The sequence below is a fragment of the Apium graveolens genome, chromosome 7 (assembly GCF_009905375.1).
Source record: "Apium graveolens cultivar Ventura chromosome 7, ASM990537v1, whole genome shotgun sequence".
NCBI lineage: Eukaryota > Viridiplantae > Streptophyta > Magnoliopsida > Apiales > Apiaceae > Apium > Apium graveolens.
Window position 1 is genome coordinate 139642811 of NC_133653.1, and position 26969 is coordinate 139669779.

The 26969-nt window shown below is 36.0% G+C and overlaps 1 non-coding gene across 1 annotated transcript; it reads right to left on the reverse strand.

Annotated features, from left to right (window-relative positions):
* Positions 1 to 23025: 23025 nt before the first annotated feature.
* Positions 23026 to 23132, reverse strand: LOC141676090 (small nucleolar RNA R71). The gene has a single exon (XR_012556698.1). It is a non-coding gene; the product is annotated as a small nucleolar RNA R71 (small nucleolar RNA).
* Between the last annotated feature and the right edge of the window lie 3837 nt (positions 23133 to 26969).

Genomic DNA, 26969 nt, shown 5'->3' on the forward strand with positions numbered 1-26969 from the left:
AATATTTCGATAATCAAACTTATTTTCGATTATTCAAATAAAGATCGTACTTTCGTATAAGTATATCTTTGGCTAATTATTATTATTCATTTCAAGTATGAGTTTTAAAAACTTCTACTTTACCTATTTTTATAAAGATTATCCTTTATGGGAATATTATTTAGATAATATTATTCAGATATTTTCTAATATATTGGGACTGATTTATTTTATTAAATCAGCATATCTCCAAACATTCTTAAAAATGTTTTCGAGTCTTCAAAATGATTTTAAAGGTTAGAGCGGATCCTAAAACTCGATTTCAAATTTAAGATCTTCCTTCTGAAGGGGATTTAAATACTCACTCAAAAATCTGAGGGATCCGGCTCCGTGATGTATTTTTATATTCGCAACAAGGTTGCTGTTTGATAAAAGAGTTTTTGATTACTTACCCAACACTCGGGAAGTAAAATTCTTGGAATAAGTTAATCCATTAACAGGCATCGCCTGGGAAATATCGGTGAGTTTTCCTTTCCAACTAGATACGACTTCTTGGTGGAGCTGTATCAACAAGTTTTTACTTGGGGAAAGGGGGGACGAGCTTTACGTTTCAGAGTCATGGATTTCATCTGAACTAGGAGTGGCGTAAGTGGTCGAGTGCCGCCGGCCCAGCCTTATTATATTGGCCCAAATGGCTCGGAAGTTCCGCTAAGATGGTTCATTCCTTAGGAGTCCAGTGTTCGGTTGACAAGTAAATCCGACTGTTCTCCTCTACATGTAGAAAATGACGGGGTTGCACTACTGCGACTGATCATCGTGAGTGGTCTTCCTGGCGTGACAAACTCCCGTAATGAGTTCATTGTCCAATTGGATATTTCTGCAACACTACCCAGAGCACTTCGATAGAAAGGCTACGGTTGGGCGATTGTTGAGTGTTGGCAGGGTCGAGTTTTCAAAATGATGTTTGCATTAAATGAAGTATCTCGTAACTTCATTTTATTTGGATGATATTTCAAAGATTGATTCTATACAAGTTTTGTCTTGTAGCTTAATCTATGGGATGAACTGTTTATACATTGAACGGTGGTAGTTCAAGCAGTATTCGGAAAAGATATAAGTATATTGGAGTATCTTGTAACTTCATCTTTTCAACTTATATCTAGTTAATGATTATCTTATGAATGACAAAGGTTTTCAGAAAAACGTTGAGACAAGGTTAGATATATGAGATCACCTTGCAACGATATTTTTATATAATTATAAACAGGAACTCTGTGTATATTATACATGTCAGAGGATTTCAAAGATTATGAAAAGTATATAGGTATATATATATACTGAATATTTTGTGACTTGGTCGCGTTACGATATCAACTTGGTTCATTTCTTCTTGTCCAAGACTTTCATGAATACTATGAGAATGCTCATATATTGTTAATTATTATACATATTATTTCGGTGGGCTTGTTGCTCACCCTTGCTTTCTTCTTTCATCACACAACAACATATAGACAAGATGAACAGGATCAAGCTCCCAATTCGTGAGCGGTTAGGAAACGTTCCGTAGTTTCCTGTAAGCGTTGATGCCTTTATAGCTGAGGTAGGAACTACCAATAGGCTAGGCTTTCAACTTTTGTTGTGCCAGACTTATGTATATTTATGAATTGTAATAATGGCAAGGAATATGTAAATTTATTCAGAAACCATTTGAGGTGTAATGGCTTATAATTGTGGAATAAAACGACTTGTGTTATTTTTGGTACTCATCTCTGAGACTATAACTTGTGGTGTGTGTGTGTATATTGTGGGGTCACAGTACGCAGTAGTTGGTTGTTATTAAGATTAAGTGTTATTAAGGGAAATGGAACTCGTGACAACCCGGATCCCTGACCCCGGATTTGGGGGTGTTACAGAAATGGTATCAGAGCCAAGCGTTATAAACCTCAGAGATGACGTGACGTTAAAATAATAAGTTCACTAAGATAATAAGAACTCTTGCCAAGTTCATAGTAAGACTACCTAACGTAGTACTGACAGTTAAAACCCTTATGGGAACCCTTATAAATATCGTGATAGAAGCGTAGTTCATTATCGTATATGGTAGTGGGACTCCGAACCCTGAAGTTCAAAAGCAATAATATGATGATGTTTTACTACATATTAGGGATCAGATTGTGGATCCAATAGAGCACCCTAACGAGGGACTAGATGATATTCATATTAAGGATGTAACAATTAAGGATCTTATCCCAGAAGGGATTGTTGCTGAGGAGGATCTCGTGAAGGATCCTAACAAGACTAAAGAGATGATCGCTAAGGAATAAATGACCATGGTCAGGGAGACTACCAGAGGTAGGATTGGCCGGTTACTATCGGAGGTTCGTTCAAGTTTGCAAAGATAGTAGCCCATTTAACGCGGCTTACTCGTAAGACTGAGAAGTTTGAATGGACAGAGAAATGCGAGAACAACTTTCAAGAACTGAAGCAAGGATTGGTGACGACCCCTATGTTGGCATTGCCGGATGGAAAAAGGAGATTTTGTGATTTGTATTGACGCTTCTCATAAGGAATTAGGGTGCTCTTATACAGCACAACAAGATAATCGCGTACGCGTCAAGACAATTAAGGGAATATAAAATTCGATATCCCCACCCATGAGCTTGGGCTCGTGGTAATAATTTTGCCCTAAAGATTGGAGGCACTACTTGTATGGAGAGAAGTGCGAGATTCACACAAGCCATAAGTGCTCTAGTGCATTTTCACGCAGAAAGAGCTCAACATGCGCCAAAGGAGGTGGTTAGAGCTAATCAAGGATTATGATTATGAGATTCTTTATCATCCAGGGAAAGCCAAAATGGTGGCTAATGCCCTTAGTATAAAGGAGATACTCAAGATGAAAATATCTTTGGGAGAGTTGATAAGATATTTTGAGAAAATGGAAATAGAAGTGAAGATAACCGGAGCCGGTACCGAAACGCTGTTTGAGATTGCAATACAGCCCGAATTATTGGAAAGATCATATTGCGCCAATAAAAAGTGATGAATGAAGGCAGAGAGCCAACAAATAGAGAAGAGATTAATACCAAGAAAGATGATAAGGGAATAATGAGGTATTCCTACAGAATTTGGGTTCCAAACGTTCAAGAGCTTAAGGACGAGATATTAGGTGAAAGCCATAGTTTGAGGAATAAGATTTAGGGCAAACCCTGAATGTGATAGTCAGGGAGGTCGCCATCAAGAAAGAAAGAACCCATAACATAATGAAATGGAAAATAAGGATTTTAACGTATAAGATAACCCTGATTATGGGGAGGAGGAGGAAACATTTCATACTAAGAAAACAGAAGTCGAGCAAGATAGGGAGAACCAGGACGGTACTCCTATGGGGCAATTCATGGACCCGCCTAAACAAAACTTATACTTTTACCCCAACCACCACCCTGAGGAAGCAATGTGGTGTGAAATTCTTTCAGGACCTTTAAGTCGCTAAGCTCTCAGAGTTCCAAGGAACAAGCTGACCCAGTCGAGGCGAGAGCCCGGTTAAAAGAAATAGAGGAATCATTTGAGATTCTAAATGATTGATGAAGCGCCAAAGACTATTTTTGTCACCTACCTTCCTAAGAGAGAGGTGAAAGACCAAGAAAGGTACGGAGCCAGAGGTTAGAATAAACTGATTAAAGTTCAGTCAATTGTTTTCGGGAAAGTAATTCCCAAGGTTATGGAGATAGTGTAAAAGCTTTAGAGCCAAAACAAAGGCGGACGAGTATGATGAATTTTAAAGCTAAGTTGTAAAAGTTGTCAAGATTCGTTCTGATGACAAAATTCCCAGAACGACGTGATATTTGAAGTCAATGATTAGTGGGTTCGTGAAATGATTGTAATAGAAAAAAAAATAAAAAGAAACTGAAGTGGAAAGGAAAATAAAGACAATAGAGTTTGAGGAATGATAAGGGAGTTGGGTATGAGGAAACCCTAAAGACTCGTAGCAATAGAAATAGAAAAGTATGTTATCGTCAGGATGAGGGTGATTCACCATGAATTAAAGTTGATGGTTGAAGGCATAAGAGATACATATAGTTTATCCCCTGTAAGTTGGGAGGATTCGAGGAAACCTTGAGATAGTTTGAAGGATAAATAATGAGACGCGGATAGACTGAGGAGACAAGAAAGTAAGAAATTAGGAAAATTGGATGAAGGAAGTGACCTTCAAGAATGTGAAGTGTAAGACCGGGGGCATGATACCCATAAAGGGAGACGCCAGGTATGAAAGATATCCCAACATTGAGATGACTGTTTAGATAACCAACGAAAGTAAATGAGGAATTATTAAGAAGAAGTCCACGTTGAACACGACCAGTATCTTCCAGAACATCCCTGTTGTCATTACCAAATTAGGAAAAAAAAGGGTAACTATTGTTATCTTTTGAAGGCCATAGGGGTTGACCCCAGTTTGAATAAGGATGTTATTGTGAAATTGGTATAGACTATCGAGGTGGGAATGATTGAATAAGATAATCTATCAAGGATATATGACTTGATTTATCCATGGAAGGATGCAAGTACCTTTTTAAAGGTGGAATTAAGGATATAACTTCGATAACTTAAGACAAACCCTAGGGGAATGCATAAAGGTTGGCATTTCACCCTTAATAGGGACAGTATGAGTTTTGACAGTATGAATTGGAAAGGATTAAGGTAACAACAACCTTTAAGGATCAGTGGGGAAATTTTTTCCAGAAGTATATAGAAAATGGTTCTAGTATTAGTAAATGGTATTTTGATATGCCCTGTATCTAGGGAATACAGGAGGAATGATTCAAGGATAACCTTAGAAGTTTTACAAGGGGAAAGGTAATATTCAAAGTTCTCAAGAATAGAAATTTTGATAAAGAAAATATGACGTAATAATAATAATGCCAAGTGGGGCACATGTTAAACCATGAGAAAGTATAGATTGAACCCAATGAAGGTCAAGATTGGTGAAGACAAGAAGGACCCAAGATAAAAGACGTCCTAAGTATGATCGAGAGTCAGCCATGATAATGTTTACATTTAAAGACTAAGGAAGTGACTTATGAAAAAATGGTGATTTTTTTTATCACAAGGACTTAAGAAAAGCATTTTCACATAAGCAGTGATTTGAAATGAGGTAGAAAATTTAGTAAAGGTGGTTAAAATGACATTGATTGTAAGGAAATAATACTATCATGAAAGGCCAAAGAGGTGGCCGACACTTTAAGTGTAAGAGGACAATTATAGGCACTCGTGCCAGAGAAATACAGTGATAATGGTTAAAGCCGTGAAGATTGTATTATGGTTTGAAGGATTGACATTCCTTCTGATAATTGTGCGATACTCAACCGTGATAGTAGTTTGGTAAAGATTTAATTTATGTAATCGCCGTGAGCGGGCTATCTATCTTGTAAGGTCATATCTTAAGATAAGACAGGACCATGTTACGAAAGGACTAAATGAACCTTTGAGCTTCATGTCTCCTAATAAAGACATATGGGTAATAATGGTATTAACCTGCCATCGTTGCTTTTATTGAAACTCGTCTGCAATCTTATATGCTTCATGTCATATGTATGCCAAGTTCAGGAGTGTTCTTCATGAATCATGGAATGGTGATTATGTTGCCTCCTTAGAAGAATTTGATACGAAATGTATGGACTCCGTATGGTTAGCTATTAAGATTTCATAGAAAATGAATGACTACAGTAGGTTAGTGGTGGACCATAGTAATGAAAAAATGATTCTGCAAGTAATGAGCCGATTACAGCCGTGAGAGTTGTATTGGAATGGATGTTGAGATTGAGTACCCCTAATGGGGTCGTGTTGATATATAAGTTATCATTGATAGACTACCTAGTGGAGTATTTACATATTATATATTTATTCCCTCTTATGAATAGAGAGTCGTATTACTATACGGGGAAGGTTGCAGTGCAAGCATATAATTCTAATAACAATGATGTCTAGAATGAAATCCCTTATTCAAGTTTCGATGTCGAGGGAGTTTCAAAAGTGAGTGTTTATGAGCTCGAGCAAGAGCATGGGTCCATGAAATGATGGATGGAATAGTAAATATTCTGGCACGTGAAATGCGATGCTATAATACTTGATGTTGATATATATACACATATGTTTTGTTCTCCTATGACAAACCTCTATAGTTCAGAGGGCTAGATACTTGTGACAGTATTTTTTTTCATATACAATTCTTTTCAATTCGTTCTTTTCTCTCCTTTTCATTTTGTATAAGCTGAGAAGAACAACCCTTCCAGAAGGGGAGGTATTGCCGAATGACTATCTATTTGTGTGATAGAAGCCTAGCAGGATACCACATGTTGTTTAATTACTTGTCAAGTACTAAAGGCTGGCCACCTTCTGTACTAACTATGCAATAGAACAAGTGTTCATGATCATAGTGATCTCTCAATAAAATCTTTTACTTCTATACGATAGATCAAGCTTTCGAAGATGGAAGCAGCTAAAGGAAGTAGTATCAGTGCGGTGGTATTCCGAATCTAACGCGTTCATGATACTAAGGTTGACGCGGTTATTAAAAGGTTATAGAATACTAACGAGCAAAAGTGTAACCATTATATTATTATGTACGGAAGATAGTAATGACTACGAACAAGAAAAGAAGGTGTATTGAGAAGCAAAAGCTATAGTGCTAGAAGCTATTATGAGAGTCTGTGCAATAGACTTGAAAGAATTTGGAATGATCATTTATCGCGGATTGAGTTTTCTTACGACAATAGATCATATGTCATTATCGAGATGTCGCCTTATGAGATCCTTGAGGGAAGACAATGTCGATCTCCCTTATGTTAGGATGAAGTTGTAGAGCGCAAGATGCTCGGACCAGCAGTAGTCAAATGGACCAAGGATATAATAGATCTAATCAAAGGACGGCTGGTAGTAGCCCAAGATGGACATAAGAAGTATGTTGAATTGACATGAAAGGACAAAGAATAGGAAGTAGGGGACCTAGTGTTGTTATAGGTATTTCCTTGGAAATGATGAATGAGGTTCGGAAAGAAAGGAAAGCTAAGCCCATGAATTGTTGGCCCCTTTGAGGTATTAAGACCTATTGGGAAGTTAGCATATGAGCTAGCCCTACCCCCCGAAACAGTAGCAAGTTCATAACATGTTCCACGTATCAATGTTAAGAAAGTGTAATCCGGATGCCAGACAAATAGGGGCATATGAGTGCATAGGCATGCAACCAAACGTAACCTATATGGAGCAACCAGGAAGGGTTATAGATCGAAAAGGAACAAGTGCTTAGGAGAAAGGTTATCGTGCTAGTCAGGGTTTTGTGGCAGAACCACAATGTGGGAAAATTGACTTGAGAGTTAGAAGGCACAATGCTAGAAAAGTACCCCCATTTGTTTTCTATCTGATTCCGGGACGGAATCCTTTTAAGGAGGGGAGACTGTAATAACCCCAAAATTTTGGACTTTTTGTAACCCTTATGAATAGTGATTTTGCTGATTATGCTGAATAAGAAAACCTTTCATGCCATACTATGCAGGGGTTCTTTTATTGATATTCTGAGATCTTGTTAGTACTCTATATGGTATATAAGTGTATGTAAAGATCGTCAGAACCCAAATTCGAACACTTTGATTTTTCCCGAAAACCCACCAGATACAGAAAGAATTGAGTATAAGGTGACATGATTAAAAGGATTTTAATTCCGGGATTATAAGAGAGGATCATAAAAGGAATATAAAATATTGAGAAAGGTTTAAGGGAACCTAAGTAATGAGATCCCGGGTATGATCCCTCAAACGATAAACGAGAACGAAAGTTAAGCGAGCCGTATAACAGATTAGCGATCATTAGCCAAGTAATTAGGAGTTAATCAAAGAGGTTAGTGGATGATGATGTCATCACACCAACAAGAAGAAGAAAAGTGTGGGAAGATGACATAAGCATGGTGACTTAAGCATGACAAAAAGGAGGGATTGGTTGGTTGATTGTGAACCATTCATTCTTTACCATGGTAAAAAGTTAATTAACAAACAAAAGGATATCAACCAAGCCAAGCAAATCATAACACAAAAATTGACTTCTCATTTCCAAGCAAGAAGCTCTCGGCTTCTTCACCATTTTCAAAGAAAAGAAAATCCAAATTCAAGTTCCAAGCATTGTTAATTTGTGAGGTAATTATCCAAGGTTCCTTATACATAGATATAGCTATCCTATGAATCTAAGTTTCCATTTCCTTCACAATCTCTTCCAATAATTCATGGAAGAAGAGGGTGAATAGTGTTTTCAAGATCTTGAAATTTTGATCTTGTGTTTTTGTTTAGATATAGCTTTGGTAAGGATTTTCAAGGGTGATTCTAAGCTCCTTAGTTACTTTTACTCACCAAGGAAGGTATAATCTCATACCCTAGCCCCACTTTTGTATGTTTAGAGTTTTTATGTTTGGTATGGTTCATGAGAAGCATGATTCTTGTATACTTAGAGTGTGGCTGGATTTGTAATAAGTTTGAAGTTGTAAATCTTGATTATTGGTTAATGAACTTAAGTATAGCTTTTAGTTCATGATTGAGAGTAGTATAAATTGGAAATCTTGAGATGTTGGGGCTGTTGTAGTAAAGTATGGATGGAGTTTGGTTGTAGTAATGATTGTTGGTTGATTGTGGATTGATTTGGAGTGGTATAAATTTGGTAATCGCGTAAACATAGCCGTCGTAATGCCCGATTTACCTTAGACTGCTTTTGTTCTTAACATCAGGACCCGTGAACTCACTGTTAGGTTTTGACCATTGCCGCGAACGAACCATTACCCCTCGCCTTACTTTGAAACCTTATTAAGGCCCTTTAATGTCTAGCTGGAGTATGAAACAATTATGTAAAGTGGATTAGGCAGTTGTTAGAGTACTCGTGAAAGAATCGCCTTAAAATTCTTAATGCATAAATTATTAAAAATGGTGGAGCCGAGGGTACTCGAACGACTTATGTGATTCGTTAAGTGTAGGAGTGACCATAAGCGAACGTTAGGGTTCAATTGGTTAAAGTCTAGTTTCTTAAGCGACCGGGGTTTAATTCCAACTTATGTTGTTGTTCATAGGTTATCAGACCCACTCTAAGCTTAAGTCTATCGGGGAACACTCAGGCAAGTTTTCTACCCGTTATACTGTTCTTGTGATGTATATATGTATATGCATTATCTTGTGATAGATGCATGATGGTTATTAGTAAATCTTGCGATATATTGGAGCATGCTGATATGGTTTATATGCATGCCTGTTTCATAATCTTGATATATAATTGTTGATTCAAATTTTTATAAGTTGCATAATACCTATGCTAGAGATAAGCAGTAGTTGCGTATACGTTTGGTATAGGGGACCCAAAGGTGAACATTTTCTAAACCGGGAGACAATTTTCCCGAGTATATTATATATATATAAATAGTTTTCAAAACTATTAATCGAATAAGGTTTATTCGATAATTTTATTTTATTTAATGAATATTATTTTGAATATTCATTCGAGGACTTATGACTCCGCTTATTTTATTAAATAATATTCTTTATTTTATTAAAGAATAATGTTTCGATAATCAAACTTATTTTTGATTATTCAAATAAAGATCGTACTTTCGTATAAGTATATCTTTGGTTAATTATTATTATTCATTTCAAGTATGAGTTTTAAAAACTTCTATTTCAACTATTTTTATTAAGATTATCCTTTATGGGAATATTATTTAAATAATAATATTCAGATATTTTCTAATATATTGGGACTGATTTATTTTATTAAATCAGCATATCTCCAAAACATTCTTAAAAATGTTTTCGAGTGTTCAAAATGATTTTAAAGGTTAGAGCGGATCCTAAAACTCGTTTTCAAATTTAAGATCTTCCGTCTGAAGGGGATTTAAATAGTCGCTCAAAAATCTTAGGGATCCGGCTCCGTGATGTATTTTTATATTCGCAACAAGGTTGTTGTTTTGATAAAAGAGTTTTTGATTACTTACCCAACACTCGGGAAGTGAAATTCTTGGAATAAGTTAATCCATTAACAGGCATCGCCTGGGAAATATCGGTGAGTTTTCCTTTCCAACTAGATACGACTTCTTGGTGGAGCTGTATCAACAAGTTTTTACTTGGGGAAAGGGGGGACGAGCTTTACGTTTCAGAGTCATGGATTTCATCTGAACTAGGAGTGGCGTAAGTGGTCGAGTTCCGCCGGCCCAGCCTTATTATATTGGCCCAAATGGCCCGGAAGTTCCCCTAAGATGGTTCATTCCTTAGGAGTCCAGTGTTCGGTTGACAAGTAAATCCGACTGTTCTCCTCTACATGTAGAAAATGGCGGGGTTGCACTACTGCGACTGATCATCGTGAGTGGTCTTCCTGGCGTGACAAACTCCCGTAATGAGTTCATCATCCAATTGGATATTTCTGCAACACTACCCAGAGCACTTCGATAGAAAGGCTACGGTTGGGCGATTGTTGAGTGTTGGCAGGGTCGAGTTTTCAAAATGATGTTTGCATCAAATGAAGTATGTCGTAACTTCATTTTATTTTGATGATATTTCAAAGATTGATTCTATACAAGTTTTGTCTTGTAGCTTAATCTATGGGATGAACTGTTTATACATTGAACGGTGGTAGTTCAAGCAGTATTCAGAAAAGATATAAGTATATTGGAGTATCTTGTAACTTCATCTTTTCAACTTATATCTAGTTAATGATTATCTTATGAATGACAAAGGTTTTCAGAAAAACGTTGAGACAAGGTTAGATATATGAGATCACCTTGCAACGATATTTTTATACAATTATAAACAGGAACTCTGTGTATATTATACATGTCAGAGGATTTCAAAGATTGTGAAAAGTATATAGGTATATATATACTGAATATTTTGTGACTTGGTCGCGTTAAGATATCAACTTGGTTCATTTCTTCTTGTCCAAGACTTTCATGAATACTATGAAAATGCTCATATATTGTTAATTATTATACATATTATTTCGGTGGGCTTGTTGCTCACCCTTGCTTTCTTCTTTCATCACACAACAACATATAGACAAGATGAACAGGATCAAGCTCCCAATTCGTGAGCGGTTAGGAAACGTTTCGCAGTTTCCTGTAGGCGTTGATGCCTTTGTAGCTGAGGTAGGAACTACCAATAGGCTAAGCTTTCAACTTTTCTTGTGCCAGACTTATGTATATTTATGAATTGTAATAATGGCAAGGAATATGTAAATTTATTCAGAAACCTTTTGAGGTGTAATGGCTTATAATTGTGGAATAAAATGACTTGTGTTATTTTTGGTACTCATCTCTGAGACTATAACTTGTGGTGTGTGTGTGTATATTGTGGGGTCACAGTACGCAGTAGTTGGTTGTTCTTAAGATTAAGTGTTATTAAGGGAAATGGAACTCGTGACAACCCGGATCCTTGACCCCGGATTTGGGGGTGTTACAGCTTGTTAATTGATATATATGTATATATATATATATATAAGATTCGTTAGTATAGTGAGTTTTATGTTGATTTTGGTTGTACAGAGATCAGAAGTGCTTTCGTTGGTGTAGATATAATTTTGGGTTTGTCAGTTTAACTTCATTGGATTTTTTGAATTATTTACTGACTGGGTAGGTTTATTTTGAGACGATATATTGCAAAATTTTCTCAGATATGAAAATATAAGTTTTAAGAAACTTAGTAGTATTAAGGTTCCTCAGTTCAATAAATCACGATACAATCTATGGAAGAAAAAGATGCTTTAATATATTTGGGATTAAAATCCATAATATATGAATGTCTTAAGGAATTGAGGGCATGTGCCGATGAAGGAGCATCCAACTGTTGCTGGAACTCAAGTTCTACGTCCTGAAGCTGAATGGACGCAAAGGATAAAGAAATAATTGGATTGGATGAAGGCCTACAGCTTAATTTGGCGGATTCAGTGGTTGATGATATGACTCACCAAATTATGGTATGTTAAAGTACAAAGCATATGTGGGAGACCATAGAACTGTTGATGGAAGAAACTGAAGACGTCAGGCAAAATTAACTAGATATTTTGATTTCACAATACGAGGCTTTTAAATCTTTTCCATGAGAAAGTATAACCCAAAATTTGTGAAAGGCTTAATAAACCGTTGAATGAGTTGGGTATACATGGTAAGAATTATCCTCAGAGATAAGTCAACAGGAAGTTCATGTTGACATTGCCTCATCATTTAGAGAATAAAGCTTCGTCTATTCATGAACGTGCTGATTTTGAGACCATGACACTTGAGAAGTTGTATGGTAAAATGAAAACACATGAGATGAATCAAGAACAAAGGAAAATCATCTATGGTGCTGGTACAGTTGATAACAAGAATTCTGAATTGCTCAAGACCACTGTGCTTGTTGTAAGTGACTACAAAGAGCTGGACATAACTACTGAAAAGCCTAAGTCTAAAGCTAAAACGCTCTTTGAAGCTAAAATGGATGATAGAAATCTGTCGGGTGATCCAAGTGACTATTATACCACTGAAGAGCTGCATAGTATGAAAGGCCCTACTATGACCAATCTTACAGGGATGTTAAGCAACATGAGGTTTAGAAGAAAGCAAGGCTTTGGAGGTTCTGGAAGCAGTAGTAGATAACAGAGATCAGGTTCATCTTCAGGGTCTGGCTACAAGACATGGATGGTTAATAGAACAAGTTCAGATGCTACAATTATGATGAGGTTGGGCACTTTTACACTGAATGTAGAAAGTACTAACAAGCTGACAAAAGAAAGGTTTATCAGAAAAGGGATTTTAAAAGCTCAAAGAAGTATCCAATAAAATCTTACATAACTGAAGGAAAAAGTTGGAATGACACTAATGATGAAGAAGAACAATTTGGAAATCTAGCACTAATAGTAGAACATTCTTCACAACTATAATTTCCATCTGTTTGTGCATTACCTACTGATAATCTATGTGAGACTGAACATTATGTTGCTTTTAGATAAATTGTCTTAGTGTATGACAATGCAGTTTCTTATAATAAATTTAAAGTACACTGTAAGATTAAGGTAAGGAATGTGTCGAGCAATATATTGCCTTAAAAGAAGTCTATGGAAACATTTGTAATATATTAAGGTGCACCAAAGAGACTGTAGGTTAATTAGAAGAACTAAAGAAACTCCAAATTGAAAATAATAAGTTAGTTTTTGATAATGTCACTATTTAGAGCTTAAGATTAAAAAGCACCTTGAAACATATGAAGAGCTTCAGAGCAATAATGAGACTTAAATAAAAAATTGCATGCTTTCACTGACGCTTCTAATCTTCCTAAGAAGCTCATAGATGATCAAGTAGTTAATGGAAAGGTTGGGATGGGTCTAAATTACGATAAACTTAGAAAATATTCTAAGAAACGCGTAGTTGAGGATGACCCTAAGGAGAAAGTTGTTAACCCCCCTAGTACACCTCATATTCTTAAAGAATCTAAGAAGCCTCTATTTATGAAAGCTACTGTTGAGCCCTTTGATAAAGGTAATCTTTATATTCATCATGAGATGCTTGTTGAGGATCTTGAGAGCTCAAGGAGACAAAAGGCAAAGAAACCCATGTCTGTTGCTAGTGACACTAATCAATCTTGTGTTGGACTAGGTTTTACTTCCAAAACTAAGAGAAGGAGAAATAGAAATGAAAGGATAGAAGCTAATGCCCCAAGGAATTTATGTAATAACTGTGATTTTTCTGGTCACCTTAATCATTCTTGTAGAAAGGTTAAAGTAGATAATGTGAAGAATGCATATGTGCATAACATTCCAAGATCTTCTAAGTGTAATTACTCGTTTGCATGTCATGTTTAGTTTCTTTCATTAGCACTTATCTTCATTCCACACACTCACATAGTACATCTCATAATCATGTCTGCTCATAAGAACACTGGTAAATCAAAGACTATGAACCCTCCTAAATCTAGGAAAGTGGTACCTGTCACCAAGCACTAGAGCAAGTATGTTGTTGCTTCTGTAAGTGACAAGGAATCAGTCAATGATAAAGAACAGAATGTTAAGCCTGTTAATTCTGTAAAGAAAAATGCTAAATATTCAAATACTTCTAAGTACATTGAACCCAACTTAGTTTGGGTATCAAAGAAAACTTAATCCCCTTTGTTTCCTGGGCGTTAAGAAGAAGAAGGTCAAATGGATTCTGGACAGTGGATGTTCAAGGAATATGACTAGAGAAAGAGCCCTGCTATCAAAGGAGGTTGAGAAAGCTGGCCTGATGATTACTTTTGGAGATGACAGCAAATGTTATACAACAGGATATGGATGTTTGGAAATTGGTAATGTCATCACTGATGAAATCTCTCTAGTTTAAGGTCTTATACATATTCTCCTCAGTATCAGTCAATTCTATGATAAAGGATGTGACGTATTGTTCAAGAAGGAGAAATGCTTGATCTCTAATCAAAAAAATCAAAAAGCTTACTTTTAATGGGGTGAGAAAGGGTGATTTGTTCATAGTTGACTGAAATTCTGTTGAAAATGGTCAAGTAATTTGTCATAAGAAGCTCTCCCACTTAAATATCAAAACTATAAATTCTTTGGTTAAGAGGGAATTGGTGAGAGGTCTGCCCAAGATGGAATTTAATCCCGATGGACTCTGTGAAGCATGTGAGAAAGGAAAGTCAAAAAGAGCATCACACAAGAAGAAGACAATGACTAACGTCACTGAACTGTTACAACTCCTTCACTTGGATTTGTTTGGCCCAGTCAACGCCATGTATATATAAAGAAATAAATATGGCTAAGTAATTTTTTATGACTATTCCAGATACAAGTGGGTGTTATTCATACATTTAAAGGATAAAACAACTTATATGATTATTGATCAAATCAATAAATTTGAGTTAGAGGCTGGAGTTCATGTTTATACTATCAGATCAGATAATGGAACATAATTCAGAAATGCAAAGTTGAATGATTTATGTACTGAGAAGGGCATCTCAAGACATTTTCAGCATCAAGGACACCACAACAGAATGGAGTGGTTGAGAGGAAGAATCGAACACTGGTCGATGCTGCAAGGACTATGCTTAATGAAGCCAATCTTCCTATCTACTTTTGGGCTCAAGCAATTAACACTACATGCTATACTCAAAACAAAACCCTGATTAACAAGATGTACGAGAATACTTCTTATGAGTTAATGGCCAACAAGAAACCATTAGTGAAATACTTTCACATGTTTGGAAGAAAGGACTTCGTGCTTAAGAATGATGAGAATCTTGGCAAGTTTGATGCCAAGGCTGAAGAAGGCATCTATCTGAGCTATTCTCTGGAATCAAAAGCTTATCAGGTATATGTTATTAGTGATCGAAAGGTTTTGGAAAGCCTTAATGTAACTTTTGATGACATCAAGCTCCCAAGTATTTAGAAGAAAGATAGTTCAGATAATCTTGATGTAGAAGATCTTTCTGATTATGAAGTCAAACCTGAGGTTGTTCCTGATGGTAATGACAATGGAAATGATCCTGATAATGATCATAATTTTGAATCAGACTCTGATGGTCCAGATGATAGTGGTGACGGTGGAAATACAGAAAAGCAGAGTCACACTATTTATAAGACAAGTCCTCAAGTGTCAGATTCTGGAGATCAAGCTGGAAACAACTCAGGGTAGCAAAACAAGGATCCCCTAGTCGGAATGATCAGAATGAAAAACATGCTGAATCATCAAGAGCTAATCCGCCTAAAGCAATCAGGTGGAATAAATCTTATACTCCTGATTTAGTCATTGGCAATGCAAATGCAACTGTTCAGACTAGAAGACCTACAATGAATGGATATCTTTATTATTGGTTTTTATCTCAAATAGAACCAAAGAAAATAGATGAAGCTCTGGGAGATCCAGATTGGTTGATTTCTATGCAAGAGTAACTCAAGCATTTCAAAAGACAGAAGGTGCGGAAGCTTGTACCCAGGCCCAAAGATAAATTTATGATTGGCACTAAATGGGTTTTCAGAAACAAGCTTGATGGAGATGGAATTGTTCAAGAAACAAGGTGATACTGGTTGCTAAGAGATATTCTCAAGAAGAAGGAATTGATTACGATGAAACCGTTGCATCAGTTGATACACTTGAAGCCATCAGGATGTTTTTAGTATTTACATCATATTCAAACTTCAAGGTATATTAAATGGATGTGAAAAGTGTTTTCCTGAATGGTGAGCTTGAAGAAGAGGTCTACGTGGAGCAACCTCCTGGCTTCATAGATCCCGGGTTAGAAGACATTTTCTTTTTACTCTTTAAGGCTGTTTTTGGTCTTAAGCAAGCGCCAAGAATATGGTATGACACTCTCTCAGAGTTTCTTCTTAAAAATGGTTTCACTAGAGGTGTCATAGATAAGACTATGTTTCATAAAAAAGCATAAAAATGATATCATACTTGTGCAAGTCTATGTTGACGATATTATGTTTAGGTCTACGAATGATGCACTTTATGCAAGATTTGCTAAGCTTATGCAGAGTAGGTATGAATGAGTATGATGGGTTAGTTGAATTTCCTCCTTGGAGTACAAGTGAGTTAGAAACCTGATGGTATCTTCATTTGTCAAACGAAGTACATCAGAGATCTTCTGAAGAAATAGAAGTTGATATATTCAACACCTGCAAAGACTCCGATGGAAAATGCCACAAAACTTGATCTAGACAAGTCTAGTAAGAAGGTGCATATCACTAACTATCGATGCATGATTGGATCATTTCTCTACCAGACTGTGAGTCGTCCAGATATCATGCTTGCAACATGCTTGTGTGCACATTTCTAAGATGATCTGAAGGAATCACATCTGATAGTAGTCAAAAGAATATTTAGAAATATGAAGGGTAAATCTAATCTAGGTATCTGGTATCCTCCTAAAGATACGGGCTTTGATCTCATCAGCTACACAGATTATAATTACGCTGTTTATAAGATTGATCAGAAGAGTACTTCAAGAATCTATAAGTTTCTTAGAAGAAGATTGGTTTCTTGGTTTAGTAAGAAGCGGCATTCAGTTTCTACATCTACTGCTGAAGCTGAATACATTGCTACTGGAAGCCGCTGTTCTTAAATTTTATGGATGTGAAACCAACTCCGAGACTATGGACTTGAATTAAAGAATATTCATATCTACTATGACAATACAAGTGCCATGGAAAGCTCAAAATATCATATTCAGCATTCTAGGACCAAACACATCTATATAAGGTATCATTTTATAAGAGAGCATATAATGAATCATATTGTGGCACTTATTATATTCCCACAACAGATCAAATTATAAACATTTTAACGAAGCCACTTGATGAAGCTACCTTCAACAAGTTGGTTAGTGAACTTGACATGAAGTTGTCCAACTAATTGGAGATCAACAAATGTAATTTGGTACTAGTAAACTTTACTACCCGTATATTGGTGTTATGAGGGGAATGTAAGTTTATATATTTATTTCCATTATATTTTCCATGTTCGTTAACTTTTCAAGCTAACTGATTACCATGCTTACATGCTATATGTGAGTTGGTAAGTAAGTTAGAGTTGTTGAAGCAATATATAAGTTGTTTGAATGTTTTCAGGCTACATACTTTTCTTTGATGCAAGCACTTATGATATTGATATTTATTTTAGCACACACACATATCACTCATGCTCTAATTTAAGATTCTTTGTGATATTTGAGTACCAAATCCCGAGTCACTCTGATAGTAGACTTCCGGGTCACTTTGATTTTCTGATCATAATACTTGTGCTAGAATAAATGTGTAGCATAACTAGAAATAGTTGTGATATTTTTATGTCAGGAGTATATTATAATTGATTTAGTCTAGATGTGACTAATCAACACTGGTTCAGTCTTGTCAAATACACTCTTGGCATGAATAATTGATCTTGTGACTTTAAACTTTGATCCTGTAATGCAAATCCGATTATTTTATGTCAATCTTATCATCATAGAATAGTTATTATCATCTTGCTGCATTGAACTAACATGAAATGTTTTTAGCTAATTAGATTTGAATGGATAAAATTTTCAAGAGAATTAGAAGGCACAATTATTTGAGACATCCTTCATGAATCCGTGTTGTGGTAAGTAAAGGTAAACTTATTTGATCCTAAGATTATAAGCTCATGAATCACTCTGATATTGATTATTAAATTTTCTGATGTTGTACTTTAGAAGTTAGTGATCATCAACCCTCAGCGGTTTTATAAACCGACTATGAGCCTATCAAGCCCCATAGATTATGACCCAAGTTATAGAACTAAACAATTCTCAAACAACATCCTTTACCTTGTTCAGATATATTCACCATATTTTGCTCTGATACATTTGATTTTTCTTGAGATATCAACTTGGTGGTCAGATAAATTAACCATTTGGTTTTGGAGTTGTATTGAAAATGAGGGATATAATGTCAAGAAGCGCCATATTAGAAAGGGTCGGTCAACCCTACAACTCTGTCTCTTACAAAGTAGTGGAGTATCTAAACCTCAAGACATTTGTAAGCCCATCTGTATTCTCTTAAAAGAATATAGAGCTAAAAAGGCATATAAACTGTTACTAGATGCATTCTCCCAACATAATGTAATCTATTGAAATTTTCCTATTATCTAGGGAAACTAAATGAGAGTCACTACCCCTTGATTTAAATATTTCCTATGCAAACGTGAGATTCATACACAAGGAAGGTATTAATGAAGCAATTGTTGTTAAATCATATCAAGGTCACTAATAGTAGTTAGATCTTAATCCATAGGTCCCGGCCTTAAAATCCTTATACTCTGATCTTTGGATTAGGGTTATGATCCTAGATATGTGTCAAATTTTTATATGCTCTAATCTGTGGATTGGTTTATTATTCTGGACCTATGATTTGTTTCAAGGTTCATGATCTCGGAAAAAGGTAAGATTCGTGGATCATTCATCTGTTCATTATATCTGATTTTGAATTTAGGTTCATGTTTCTAAATCATTATCTCTGATAAGTCTTCAGAGACTTCAAATGAAATCTCTGATCCCTAATAGCATATCAGTGATCATTTATTATCTTCCAAGAATTCAAATATGGCAATGATTTTGACTTCAGTCAAAATTGTAACTTGTAAATGAGGAGGCAGATATTTGTTGACGAGTTTATAAGGTATACTTCTTCATGGAAGTTGAGGGATATCAGGAATTCTGCCACCTAAAAGAATTATAATTTCCCCTCTAAGAAGGAACATTCTGAACCTCTTGACTGAGAGTTTCCATCCTTTAAGATGTAAGGCGTTTCTATGAAAAGGATTTTCTTGTAGGTACACTTAGATATTTGGAGCTCTGGGTGAGTGACACACTGTGAGATTGAGTGATAAACACTTGAGTATAAGAGTGGAGTAAAACACTTATGAGATCACTAAACAGAAATCACACACTTGCACTGTGAGGAAATGGTTACCAACTATAATCCCTTCACTTGGTTGTGTGGTCCTACCCCTATGTTCTGATGCATTTTGAAGTATTACTCAACTAAGGGGGAGAGTTTATAGAAGATTATCCAAAGATCATATGAGATTATACAAAATAATAGTCTTTTTTATACTAAGAAAGAGAGTTTTCACCTTCATTATTGTAAGGGGTAGGTTCTTCATCTTAGGGGGAGAGATTATTAGTTTAGAGTTCCAAAATGTTTTTTATGTGCTCTATGGGAATATTTGAAGATTGAAGACATCATTTGAAAAACATATCTATCTACAACTTTCCATAAGGGAGAGAAGAACCAGTTCTCTGTTGAAGCTAAAGATTTATAGAACATGCAGAAGGTATAAGATAGAATTATTTATGAGTTCAGAGATGAATGTTGAAAGCTTAGTGTAGATCTATTTTTAGAGTTAGTTAAGTTATCCTCTAAACTGTTGCTTCTCCATTATTATTTGACCGTCAGATGTAGTAGTCAAATATGGGAGATTATTGAGCAAGATTGGAGCTATATGTATAACTCAATAATGTTGACTTGCAAATAATCTATGTTCCACTAGAATTAGTACATATTGATTATTGGGCATATACACAATGATCTTAGTAGCTGTAGTGAAGAAGACGTCAACAGAAGTCCGTATGAAGTTCTTTAATATGTTCAGGAAACAGAGGAATAAGGTTGAAGTCATTTGAAGTAGTTATTAGGATTAGTGTGAAGACCTAAACAATTCTACGTGAAGTTCATTGTATATGGTATAATACTTAACAATGTTATGGAAAGATTATAGTACAAATCCTTGAGCGTGGAACTAGTTGCATGTGAACCAGACCATTACACTAGGCCTCAGTGATCCATAAAGGGAAACTAAGTATTATTATTAGAAGAATTGTTAGATAAGGAGTCATATTTGAATATAAAGGTTATATGGTTTATACAAAGACTCGGAGAGAAAATGTGAAGACGGGACAATTTAAGGGTTAAAGCGCTCTACAGAAACTAAGTAAGAGTAATCACTACCTTATAGTAGAAGTCATCAAGGCTACTCTCTTACCTAGTGGAAGCAACTACCTTATAATATGGCTAAAAAATTGTGTATCAGAAGTGGTATTGACCTAGTAGGAGCAACAGGAAGAACTGAGATTAGAAACTAACTCAAAAATACATCTAGTTAATTCTAGGAGCAAGTGGAGGACACCTAGCCCTTGGTGGCGCAAGTAAGTCCAAAAAAAACAAAGGCAAATACCCTCTACATGCTTGTAGGCGCAAGTGGGAATAAATTCTAAGTAAGGAAGAGTTCTTGTACCCCCTTAGGCGCAAGTAACCCTTCCCTTGCTCTTGATAGTGCAAGTAGTCTTCTTTGATCTTATAGGCTCAGATAGATGTATAAAACTAAGATAAATCCTTTTTATACTACTCTAGGGGTAAGTGAACTTCCATCCCATCCTTGTTAGCGCAAGTTCTCATTAATTCTAAGGAAAATGGCTTTGTATCTTCCTCTAAGCGCAAGTTGACACATCCTTTTAATAGGCGCAAACTGATTAAATGAAATGATATATAGGCGCAATAACAAGGACATGCGCAAGATGTCAATTAAGGCTTTCTCCCTCTCTCTCCCCCTTGATAAGTGGATTTTATATCTACTTGAAACGCTTCATTACAAGCTTAAGTTGGTGTTTTGGACTCAAGTTTTTGGTATTTTTGATATATTTTTGTGTTATTGCATTTCAAGCATCAGTTAAATGAAGAAAGGAGTATTTGAAGGAAATATGCTGAAAAGAGCTGAGAATTGGAAGCCTGGACCATTTTCAAGTTCTAGATAATCTCGTTAGCTTCGCGTGGGCAGTTGAATCACCTAATTCTGACGAGCAGAACTTAAGATACGGCCAAAAGAAGAATCAGCAGAAAAATCCTGAAACCAAACGCGGCCGCCCCACCTTTTTGCCAAAAAAAACGGCGCGCCCGCGCTGATTTGAGCGCGGCCGCCCCGCCCTTTTTGCCGCAAAATCCTAATTTTAGTAGAATTTGATGATTTTGAGGGTCCAGGTCCACTAGGGGCTTATATATATATCAACAAAAAAACGTTTTTAATAACAAAGAGACCTGGGAGAGCAATAAGAAGACCTAGAGAGCACGAGACGGCTACGGAGAAGAAGACTTTTGTTTTCTTTAGTATAGTTGATACATGGATGCTTGTTTTCGATTTGTCTTTGAACCCTAGCACTCTTATATTGTTTTATATCGTGTTTTCATTGGAACCCATGGTGACGATGAGTTCGATTATGAACAAATCATTATCGTGGGGTTCTAACGGATTTACTTATGTATTTTTATAGTTAATTTATTTCAATATCTTGGTGTGTGGTGATTGATGATATCCTAGTATTGGTTGTACTTATTCATCTTATGTGTGTAGCTAACATATAAGATAGCGTGTTAATTTCTATTGAAGCGATAATTAATATAGATATTTAGAACTTGCCATGCTAGCATAGGTTCATGTATAATTGTTATGCATGATTCGTAGGTAATTTTAACCATCTTACTTGCCCTATATAATCACGATAGATAACTTGCGCATTAAACCTTTATGTTGTCAAATTCTATAGACGTATAGGGTCTCAATATAATTGGTGTCTATTCAGATTCTATCTCTTTTGTGGATGTCTGGTAGTAGGGTATTCATACAATGAAAGTTAGCGTTTACTCGTTTCGTGTTATCTGATTAGTATCATCACCATTGCATGCTCAGCTTAAGAACGAAAAGGCTATTTAATGAAGTTGGAATCCCATATTTGTGTTATATAAGTAAATCAATCTTAATCTCTTAGCTAATATTAGTTAGTATAATCTCGTAGCTATAATCAATTTCAACTTTTTATCATCTTAGCATTGAATAATAACCATATCATTGTTGCATAAGTCCATAAATTAAGCTCAACCTAAAAGAGTCTTCATGGGAACGGAATAAAATTAATTATATATTACTTGTGAACGCGTTTACTTGCGTGTAATTTAGCGCATATTTTCGTCCTAACAAGTTTTTGGCGCCGCTGCTGGGGACTCGGTTTTAATTGTTAGTTTATGTACTTGACATCAGTGGTCGTTAAAGTTCACCGACTCGGATTTTTTTACTTTCACGGTTACTTGTTTGTGTTTCAGGTACTCATTACAATGGGAGATCCAGCAGCACCAACGAAAGCGTTGATGGATTTTTCTCAACCCAACATCAGTGACATTCAATCTAGCATTGTCAGGCCAGCCATCGCAGCTAATACCTTTGTGATCAAACCTGGCATAATTCAGATGGTAAAGAATTCAATCCAGTTTGGGGGTTCTCCAACGGAAGATCCTAATATGCATATTAGGGATTTTATCAAGATCTGTGACACCTTCAAGTTCAATAATGTTTCTGAAGATGTTGTGAAACTGAGCCTGTTTCCATTCCCTCTGAGGGACAAGGCTAAGAGCTGATTACACTCTTTACCAGCTGGTTCTATCACTACTTGGGAGAATCTTTCTCAGAAGTTTCTTGCTAAATTCTTCCCTATGGCGAAGACAGCTGCACTCAGGAATGCTCTTACTCAGTTTACATAACAATCGGGAGAAACTCTATGTGAAGCTTTGGAGCGCTACAAGAAGATGCTTAGGAAGTGTCCTCATCATGGCATGCATGATTGGATGATCATCAATTGTTTTTACAATGGTTTGGGAGCACAGTCAAGACCCATGCTCGATGCAGCATCAGGTGGAGCATTATGGGCAAAGAGCTATGAAGAAGTTATGAGCTAATTAAACTGATGGCTGCTAATGAATATCAGTATCAAACCCAGAGATTACCATAGGGCAAGGTAGAAGGAGTTCTTGAATTGGATAAAGCTACAACTATCATTGCTCAACTAAAAGCATTGTCTATGAAGATCGATTCTCTGGCTAACTATGGTGTTCATCAGATAACCAGTGTTTCTGAGCTGTGTGCAGGTTCGCATGCGACAAAGCAATGCGCTATATCTAGTGAATCAACTCAGTTTGTGAGCATCTTTCAAAGATCGCAATAACCAGAATGCGATGCAACAGACATTCCAGCAGTTTGGAAATAAGCAATTCAATCCTCCTGGTTTTCAGCAACAATTTGTACCAAGGAAATAGTTTCAGCCAATAGGAATGCAACAGCAAACTCATGGAGGTACAGGTCAATCTTTGATTAAAAAATCTGAATTGGAGGAGTTGAGGCTTATGTGCAAAAACTAGGCTCTTATATGTCAAAGTCAGGCTATTTCTATCAAGACTCTGGAGAACCAAATAGGGCAAATTGCTAACGCCTTAGTAAGTCGACCTCAAGTAACTCTTTCTAGTTATACAAAAGCCAATTAAGGCAAGAGGGAAGTTAAAGAACAGGTGAACGCCATCATCTTGAGGTCTGGAAAGGTTGCAAGCCCTCAAATTCAGCAAGATGAAGATTCTAAAGATTTTGTTCAGAATGTAGGTGCATCTGCACTTTTGCCAAGTCCAGAAAATGAGATTATAGTTGAAAAAGTTGTGTAGAAGGATGCCAAGGTGGAACCAAAGAAGAAAGCTATTGAAAACACTCCTCCTGAGGGTAATATAGGGGAGAAATTGGTCTATCCTCCACCTTCTTTTCCTACAAGGTTGCAGAAGCAGAAGTTGGATAAGCAATTTACTAAGTTCTTGGAAGTTTTCAAGAAACTTCATATCAACATACCTTTCGCTGAAGCTCTTGAACAGATGCCTAGCTATGCGAAGTTTATGAAATATATTCTCTCTCAGAAAGTGAAGCTCGATGACTTAGAGACCATTGCTCTTACTGAGGAATGCAGTGTTGTGCTACAACAGAAGTTGCCTCCGAAGCTTAAAGATCTTGGAAGCTTCACTATTCCTTGCACCATCGGAAACTTGTCTTTCGACAAGTGTTTATGTGACTTGAGAGCTAGCATCAATCTGATGCCCTTGTCTATCTTCAAGAAGCTTGGTCTACCTGGTCCGAAATCGACATACATGTCATTACAACTAGCTGATCGTTCCATCGCTTATCCGCGAGGAATAGTGGAGGATATCTTGGTTAAGGTGGACAAACTCATCTTTCTTGCTAATTTTGTCATTCTAGACTTTGAGGAGGATAAGAAGATTCCCATTATCTTGGGGAGACCATTCTTAGCTACTGGCCGAACTATGATTGATGTACAAAAATGAGAGCTTACGATGAAGGTTTAAGATCAAAAGGTCACTTTTAATGTGTTCCAGGAAATAAATTTATCCACGGCTTAAGAGGAGTGCTTTAAAGTAGAGTGGGTCAACTCTATCGTGAATTCGGAGCTTGAGCAATTGCCAAAGTCAGATACCTTAGAGAGAGCCTTAATAGGGGAATCAATTATTGAAGATGAAGAAGGAGCAGAGCAACTGTAGGTTTCGAATGCACCTCCGTGGAAGAGGAAGTTGGATATGCCATTCAATTCTCTTGGGTTGGCAGAGCTGAAAATTTCTCAGGAGCATTTTGATCCGTCTATTGAAGAAGCTCCCACACTTAAGCTCAACCCACTACAAGATCACTTGAGTTATGCATTCTTAGGTGCACCCCCGACAATGGGTTGGAATATATCTATGATAATCTAAAAGGTGACCGGTCATTTTCTCCCATGCTTACAGAGTATCCCTCTCATGCACAATAGACAGTTGATAGGTTTGGTCTTGGTGATGCGCATTATAGAAGGTTGATTCGGTGTATTGAGGCCATGCATGACATCCACCGTCATTTTGCTGAAGATTTGACCCACGCTCTCGGTACTGTTTTACGAGACACTAGTGTCGAGGTTGATTGGCCACCTGATCCTCCACCCAAAGAGGGTGATCCTCCCGCTAACTAGGTATGCCTTGTATCCTTATTATTACCTTCAACGAGGATATTGAAAATTTTAAGTTTGGGGGTGATAATGTAAGGATTAGTTTGTGTTGGTCCATATAGATTCATATAGATTCATGTAACATGTTTAGTTGTATTTTATTTATATTTTTGCATGATTGTTCGTATAGATCATATTTGTTTGCATTTTTATTTATGTTTTTATGTGAGTTCATATAGTTGCATGTGCATGCATATACCATGATCCCTTAGGTTGAGTTATTGTTATCTGATAAGTTGATGTTAATTTGAGTGTGGTGATGATGAATAGAAGGATTTTCAAGTCTTAATGAATTGATTTACATGCCAAAAACAAAAAAAAATCACAAGTCTTATAGGATTGCATTTGATTTAGATCATGATCATACTTATTTTTTATTGGGATTTAATCACTTGGTTATATTTAGAATTTGTGATATTCCTGTAATGATGAAGTAATATTGAATTTTAATCTGGAGAAAAACTTGGAATTCATTGCTAGTGATGAATAAGGCTAGGAGTCAAATGGCTAATAGCCGACTCATAATTTATGAGTAGTTTAGGGTTGAATGAGAGCGAAACGCACTCATTCAGAAATTGTTGAAAAGAAAAAAAAAGAAAAGAAAAGAAAAAAAAAGTATGTGTTAGTTTATACATAATTGATCAACAGTGAGCTCTTTAATACTTGAGTTATTAAGTTTTTAGGGGACTATGTGCCTAGTGACCTAAGGCTTTTTATATTCCGGGATCCGCTAACCTAACACTCGCTACATAGGTATTATTGCATAAGTCTTTTGGGACCTCATTCATTACATGATCAAATAAGCATTTTTGTTATGTGTTATGTATTCAATAATAGAATGAATCCTTGTATAACTCTAGTAAAATGAAAGTGTTGTGAGTCATTATGCGTTTAACGTCTATTCTAGTTATAAACTTGTGATTGTTTTGATGATAGATAAGTTATGATTATTGATATAGTATCGAGAGTATTTCTGTTAAGCATTCCACACATACACGTTCTGGTTTGTGAGTTGATTTATGAGATTTATTCGAACTCTATTCAGAGTCATTGCATTCCCAAAGGCATTCGCTTGTTGGTTGGTTATGGTTATTCTGAGGGGATCGATGGCATTATCATTTAGTTACATTCACGTAGTTGCATTCATGCATTAGGTTTGTTTTCTAGTTTTGAGTATGTTTTCTTGAGGACAAGCATCGATTCAAGTTTGGAGGTGTGATAAATGGATTTTATATCTACTTGGAACGCTTCATTACAAGCCTAAGTTGGTGTTTTTGACTCAAGTTGTTGGTATTTTTGATATGTTTTTATGTTATTGCATTTCAGGCATCAGTTAATGTAATATACCATATTTTCAGATATTATTATTATTATTTGGAATTATTTATGTGATTTTATGTGAATTTTAGGGAATTATCTGGTAATTGAAGTTGATGCTTTGGATGTTTATATATGATATTAACTGAGTATTTTAATTATTATATGTCCAGAATAAAATATAAATAATTGTGATATTTTTCTGGTAATTTTTGGACTGTTATATGATTTTATAAGGATTTATAAATGTGATAATTATTTTCTGAGTAATTA